The following is a 6,337-nucleotide window of genomic DNA, read 5'->3' on the forward strand; positions in this document are numbered from 1 at the left end:
TTAGTTTTATTAAGAAATATACCTCCCCAACTCTAACCCTCTAAAAAAAGGAAAAAAAATCTTGAGAGCAGGGATTTGTTTTCCAATTTGATTTCTGCTTTATCCCCTCCATCTCCAAAGTTGCCTGGCATATAGTAGGGACTCCAAACATTTGTTAATAATGAATAAAATTCTTTTACGTAGCAGGATCGGGTGAACATTTAGCATCTCTGTGACTCTGGGCATGACTCAGGACTTTATTTTTTGTTGTTAATAATAAGCAAATAAACAAAAGTACCAGTTTGGTGTTGTGAGACTGGAGGAAATAAGCAGAAGGAGAGAAGAGAAGAAATCAAATATATCTTCTTAACTATAGGCTAAGTGAAGGTGAGCTTTGTGCTTATTCATCCCTGCATCTTGTACAGACCTGTGCCCTGTGTAATGCACACTTAGTGTCAGTAACTAGATGCTTGAGGGGCAGAACCGAATCTTGCAGGCAGACCTGAAGTGCATCATCTGAAGGTTTGTCCTCCAGAATTTGGATGTTGAAACTTAATGCACAATGAAATGGTATTAGAGGTGGAGGTTTGGGGAGGTGTTTAGGTAACAAGAGTAGAACCATTATGAGTTAGATTAACATCTCATAAAGGAGACCACAGAGAGCTCTCTTGTCACCTTTCACCATGTGTGGTGACAGCAAGAAGACAGTCATCTATGAGGCAGGAAGCAGGTCCTCATCAGACATCAAATCTGCTAGTGCCTTGATCTAGGACCTCCCAGCCTCCAGAACTGTGAGAGATAAATTTTCATTGTTTATAGCTGCCCCCCAACCCCAGCCAGTCTGTGGTATTTTTGTTGTAGCAGCCCCAATAGACTAAGACAGGCTGGGGAGGAAAAGGAGATTTACCAAATCTTCACGAGTGAAGGTTTCTCATAGAATTATCCATTGCACTCATGTGGAAGCCAGCCTTCCTGCACATTCTAATATTGTCACAAATGATGCCCTTCCGGAGGCCATGCTGTTGGGTCACATTGTACTATGTTTAAAGTATTACGTGGACCAAGGGCTTCTTTCTATGCTTATCACAATGGGAAGGCAAGGTTTCTGCCCGTTTCAGGTTGGTTTTGGAAAACAGGGCCATTCCTGAGCACAGAAGGGGCACATCACAGTGTAGCCAGAGGCCAAAGGGTGGCAGGAGGGGACAGGCAGGAGGAGGGGTAAAGCGCCTGCCCCTGCAGTGTGCACATGCACATGTGTGTTCACGAATGTGCGTCTGCACATCTGCGTTCATGCCTGTGCACGCACGCTAGATGACATGAATGCGTGTGAAAATCCTGCCTCTCCTTCTCACATCCAGCTTCTGGGACTGATAACGTCTTTCGGTGACTACCGCCTTATTATGGTATGAATTGGTGTTTTAGATTTCCACCTCAGCGTCAGAACATAGCAGCAGTGATTTGATCCGTGACCGCTTTGCCAAGTACTCACATGTTCCCTACTTTAACCAACCTGCGCATCTCTATAAAGCAGCATTATTTTTACTGTTTATTACTAGGAACACGGTCTCAGAGAAACAAAATAATTTACTGAGATGACTCAGTAGTAAGTGGAAAGAATTACGGTGAGGCAACTGAGGCACACAGGCCGCAGACTTTAAGGAGGCCAACTCTCCGATCTGTGCAAGCGCAGGTGGATGCACTTGAACCTGGGGGTGAATGTCTCAAGCTTTGCACCCTGCGTATCCCAGGAATTATGCTTGTGTCTTCCTGACTGCAGAACATGGGCTCCTGACCACTGCACCGTGGCTGCAGGCAGAACATTCTGGATGGTAACGCTGGGGATGGAAGTGCTATAGGTTGGAATTAGGCAGTCCAGTGGTCTTGGAATTTTTTGAGAATTTTCAAAAGCATGTGTTCTTTCCACCAGTTTAAGTTCATATCTAAAAACATTCAGCTTAAGTTTACATAATTGCAAAGAATGTGATTTCTGCTTTTATTTTATTTGAAATAAACTTGATACGTCATTTTCAATGCATTTAACCGAGCCCAAATTCCACAGAGATAAGAAAGACATGGGCATATGTGAGGGAAAATTTTATATCATCCTTTTTTTTTTTTTTACCCCTTAGCTCCTTTGAAATCATATTTGTATTCTATTCCTTGATAGAAATTTTATCCTAGTGTTTTCTATGCTTGAAATTCTCAAGTGTATTTCTGAAACAAAAATATGTATGTAAACTGAAATTAATTTTTTATAAGATTTTTAAAAGTTTATTTATTTTGAGAGAGAGATAGAGAAAGAGTGCATAAGCATGAGCGGGGAAGCGGTAGATAGGGAGAGAGAGAGAAAGAATCCCAAGCAGGCTCCATATTGCCAGCACAGAGCCCCATGCAAGGCTTAAACTCATGAGCCATGAGCTTGTGACCTGAGCCGAAAGTAAGATTCAGACAGTTTACCAACTGAGCCACCCAGGAGCCCTTGGATTGATTTTTTGACCCCAGAACCCTAAGTATAAAGACTTTCTTCTTCATTTATTACAATGATTATTAGTACTCAATGGGTCCTCAACATCCTTGTATTATAAATGTTAATAGTTACTAAATATAAAAGTGAGATGCCGGGCGCCTGGGTGGCTCAGTCGGTTATGCGTCTGGCTTTGGCTCAGGTCATGATCTCACAGTTTGTGGGTTCGAGCCCCGCGCTGGACTCTGTGCTGCCAGTTAGCTCAGAGCCTGGAGCCTCCCTCAGATTCTGTATCTCCCTCTCAATCTGACCCTCTCCTGCTCGTGCTGTCTCTCTGTCTCTCAAAAATAAATAAAAAACAGAAAAAAAATTTTTAAAAAGTGAGATGCTATTAGAACTATCTCTTAATGAGATAGATGGACATTTATAAAGTTATTTCATATGTTCATAGATGAATATTACTTATCATAGAAAAAGATAGGGTTCAGTTCCAATTCTCATTATATTTATTATTTGTATAGATGTGTTGAGAAATTTTGTTCACTGAGTAAGTAGAGGATAATGGAAAGACTTTTGTTGCAGGGAAGTCACTGGTTTCTCCAAGATATATCCTAACAAAATCATAGAGTGATCTATCATGAAGATGATTTTTTTTTAAGAGAGAGAGAGAGAGAGAGAGAGAGAGAGAGAGAATGAGTGTGTGCATGAGCCGGGGAGGGACACAGGGAGAGGAGGAGAGAAAGAGAATCTCATGCAGGCTCCAGGCTCAGCACCGGGCCTGAAGCAGGGCTAAATCTCACGACTGTGAGATGGTGACCTCAGAGAAAATTATGACCTGAGCTGAAATCAAGAGTCAGATGCTTAGCTGAGTGAGCCACCCAGGTGCCCCTATTGTGAAAATGATTTTTAATGATATATCAGCTCTCCTTTTAAAAGAATCAGAAGCCACTTGACTTGCAAAAGAAGGATTTCCTAGCCGGTTATCAGAGTCTCACTGCCAACATACTATTTGAAATTGATTTTATCTTTCTTGCCTCAGAATGTTAAGGCCACGACTGTATTGAGTCCTGCTAGATGAGACGTGCACCTTCATTCTTTTAGGTGAGAGAAGGGTGCCTCTGAAAGGGGAGATGGGAACAGAGAATCAGAGGACATGTGGGCCACATTCTTTTTCAGGTTTAAAGGTTTTAATGAAAAGCCCATATGGATGCTGAAGATTTGGGGACTGATTCTCACAATCCTGCCGTGCCCATTTTGAGGACCACTGGGAACAGGGCATGAGGAACATAAGTTGAGGGATGAGTTGAAGGGTGGGTGCAGGGCATACAAGCAGTAGGGTATAGAAAGCACAGTAAGGGGGGAGGAAGGCAGCACCAGTCCAGTAGGAAAATAGGGGAGAACTGAAAGGGCACGAAAGAATTCATATCATAGACGCCTGGGTGGCTCAGTTGGTTAAGTGTCCGACTTTGGCTCAGGTCATGATCTCACAGCTTGTGAGCTGGAGACCCACATTGGGCTCTGTGCTGACAGCTCAGAGCCTGGAGCCTGCTTTGGAGTCTGCGTCTTCCTTCTCTGCCCCTCCCTCTCTCTCTCTCTCTCTTCCCCACTCTCAAAAATAAATAAACATAAAAAAAAGAATTCACATTTTGATGGCAACTAGCCCCATTGTGTTATAAATTGGGCATTGACTCACCCTCACCAGCACGTTTAGAACATAGTATTTTGGGGTGCCTGGGTGGTTCAGTCGGTTAAGCATCTGACTTAGGCTCAGGTCATGATCTCACAGTTTGTGGGTTTGAGCCCCAGGTGGGGCTGTGTGCCTGGAGCCTGCTTCGGATTCTGTGTCTCTTTCTCTCTCGGCCCCTCCCCTGTTCACGCTCTGTCTCTCAAAAATAAATAAATGTAAAAAAAAAGATTTTAGAACATAGTGTTTTATGTTTTGTGTATTTGGACAGGCTGATTTATTCTGGGTTTTAGTCCAAAAAGGAATAAAGATTAAAATTTGAATGAGAAGTTTACAAAATAGGTCAAGATAAGAAGATGGAAAGGGCACAATTTGGAAGGAGGGGAAGGACTTAAGATAAAGACCGGGCAGGTTGCTTCCGTGCCCCGGGTCTCTGTTTGCAGCCTCCAGCAGCAGACGCGGCTTACGCGTCTCAAATTAAATTAAAGTGTCCTTAGAGCTGGAATAATGCAGTTCAGTTATCTTTCAGCCAGAGTCTATGATCTCTTGACACTTTCAAAACTGTGAAGTGCCTTTATTTTGTGTGTCATACACTCAAGAATTTCAAGCGTCACTCAGCAACGGGCCATTCCTCTGGTCAGTCGATTCATTGGTAAATTGACAGGTCTGTATAAATTCAGGGCAATGTTTGCTATCGAACTTACATTTTGTCAGTATAAATCAAAATAATCTACGTTAAGATTAGGCTCTTTAGGTGGAAAACGCAATTAAGCCCATTTTTAAAAGCCATCTTTGAACGGATAAAAAATAATAAAGTTAGGGGCGCCTGGGTGGCTCAGTCGGTTAAGCCTCTGGCTTCAGCTCAGGTCAGATCTCACGTTTGTGGGTTCGAGCCCTGCATCAGGCTCTGTGCTGACTGCTAGTTCAGAGCCTGGAGCCTGCTTCCGGTTCTGTGTCTCCTTCTCTCTCTGCCCCTCCCCCTCTCATTATCTGTTTCTCTCTGTATCAAAAATAAATAAAACATTAAAAAATAATAAAGTTAATTTTTAAAATCTTCGCTTGAATTCAAAGTTTATGACACGTTCCTTAACTTATTTTGATACTTAACTTTAAAACTGAAGGAAGTATTTAAACTTAGTATCATGTGGTTGAGTACCGCTTTAAACTGTGTTCACTGGAGTTGTGAAACTGATCTGCCTGTTTGTAGAAACTCCGCTTTCTCCTAAGCATACGTGTTTATCTGCTCATCGTATCTTTATGAAAGAAAAATCAAATGTTATATTAACACAATTACGAAAGTATCCTGTGTATATGATTTCTAGTTAAATGATAGGTCAAAAAAGTTCTGAGACAGAGCCTTCCCTTATTAAATTCTATCACCTGCTCCTTGCTGATGCCAGCTACCCAAATTGATAATCCAGCTGTTAATTCATAAAACAGATGGGGAAATGGTTTCTATTTTGGCTTTGCTTTCATTACTTTAGCAACTTTTTCTTTCTCTCCCCAAATACAACTTATTAGCAAATGCCACCTAAACGGTACTTCCTTTGTGACTTTGCAGCTGTCATTGTTAATGCATTCATCAGCCCCGAAGTGCTCTTCTGTGTATTTCTGGAAAGCTTTTCATCTGTTTAAGCTTATCAAATGGAGCTGTTTAAGCTGTTAAAATACAGTAGCATAGTTACATGTACGTGTGTGTGATCCTTAAGTTGCATCTAAATGAAAGGTTCTGGCTAACTGGTTCTAGGAATAGTATGAAAAGCAGTTCTAGAGAATTCCTCCTGGTAATTAAGTGGAATGCACTTCTGGCGCTCTCCCGACCTCACACAAAAGGCATGTCTTTCCTTGTGGCTGCCTGTGCTTATCTCAACCAGCTTGGTGGTGATGGGCTAGGGCGGTGAGGGGAGGAGGAAGAAAGATAAATGTGGTACAGAACACGCAGACCAGCGCTCAGGGAGGAAGGAGGTGCTCCAATAGACAGCGGGGCCAGGGCAGGGCTGTCTTCGTGGCCATCGCGCAATCCCGATTTATCTTCGAATTTGTTGTCTGTTAAGGGCACTCCAATGGGACAATAGATCACAGCCGGGGAGCCTGGGGCCTCTGGCCGCCTCCCGCCCCCGGGAACAGCCGAACGCCAGCTGCCTGGGTCGGGCGCACCCACCGCCTGCGGCCCCCTCCGCGGCGGCGCTGGGCCTGGGAGCTGTGGGGGC

The 6,337-nt window shown here is 43.2% G+C and overlaps 1 long non-coding RNA gene across 3 annotated transcripts in view; it reads left to right on the forward strand.

Annotated features, from left to right (window-relative positions):
- Positions 1-686: 686 nt before the first annotated feature.
- Positions 687-6,337, forward strand: part of LOC115295945 — a 28,887-nt gene continuing 23,236 nt past the window's right edge. The window contains exon 1 of one of the 3 annotated variants that reach the window (XR_003910639.1): positions 687-770. This is a non-coding gene — a long non-coding RNA (uncharacterized LOC115295945). Of the gene's footprint in view, positions 771-1,608; positions 1,692-1,773; positions 1,809-6,337 lie in introns of those variants that run through there. The other 2 variants (XR_003910640.1, XR_003910641.1) reach the window with 2 other exon arrangements.

Source organism: Suricata suricatta, chromosome 7 (genome assembly GCF_006229205.1).
Source record: "Suricata suricatta isolate VVHF042 chromosome 7, meerkat_22Aug2017_6uvM2_HiC, whole genome shotgun sequence".
NCBI classification, from domain to species: domain Eukaryota; kingdom Metazoa; phylum Chordata; class Mammalia; order Carnivora; family Herpestidae; genus Suricata; species Suricata suricatta.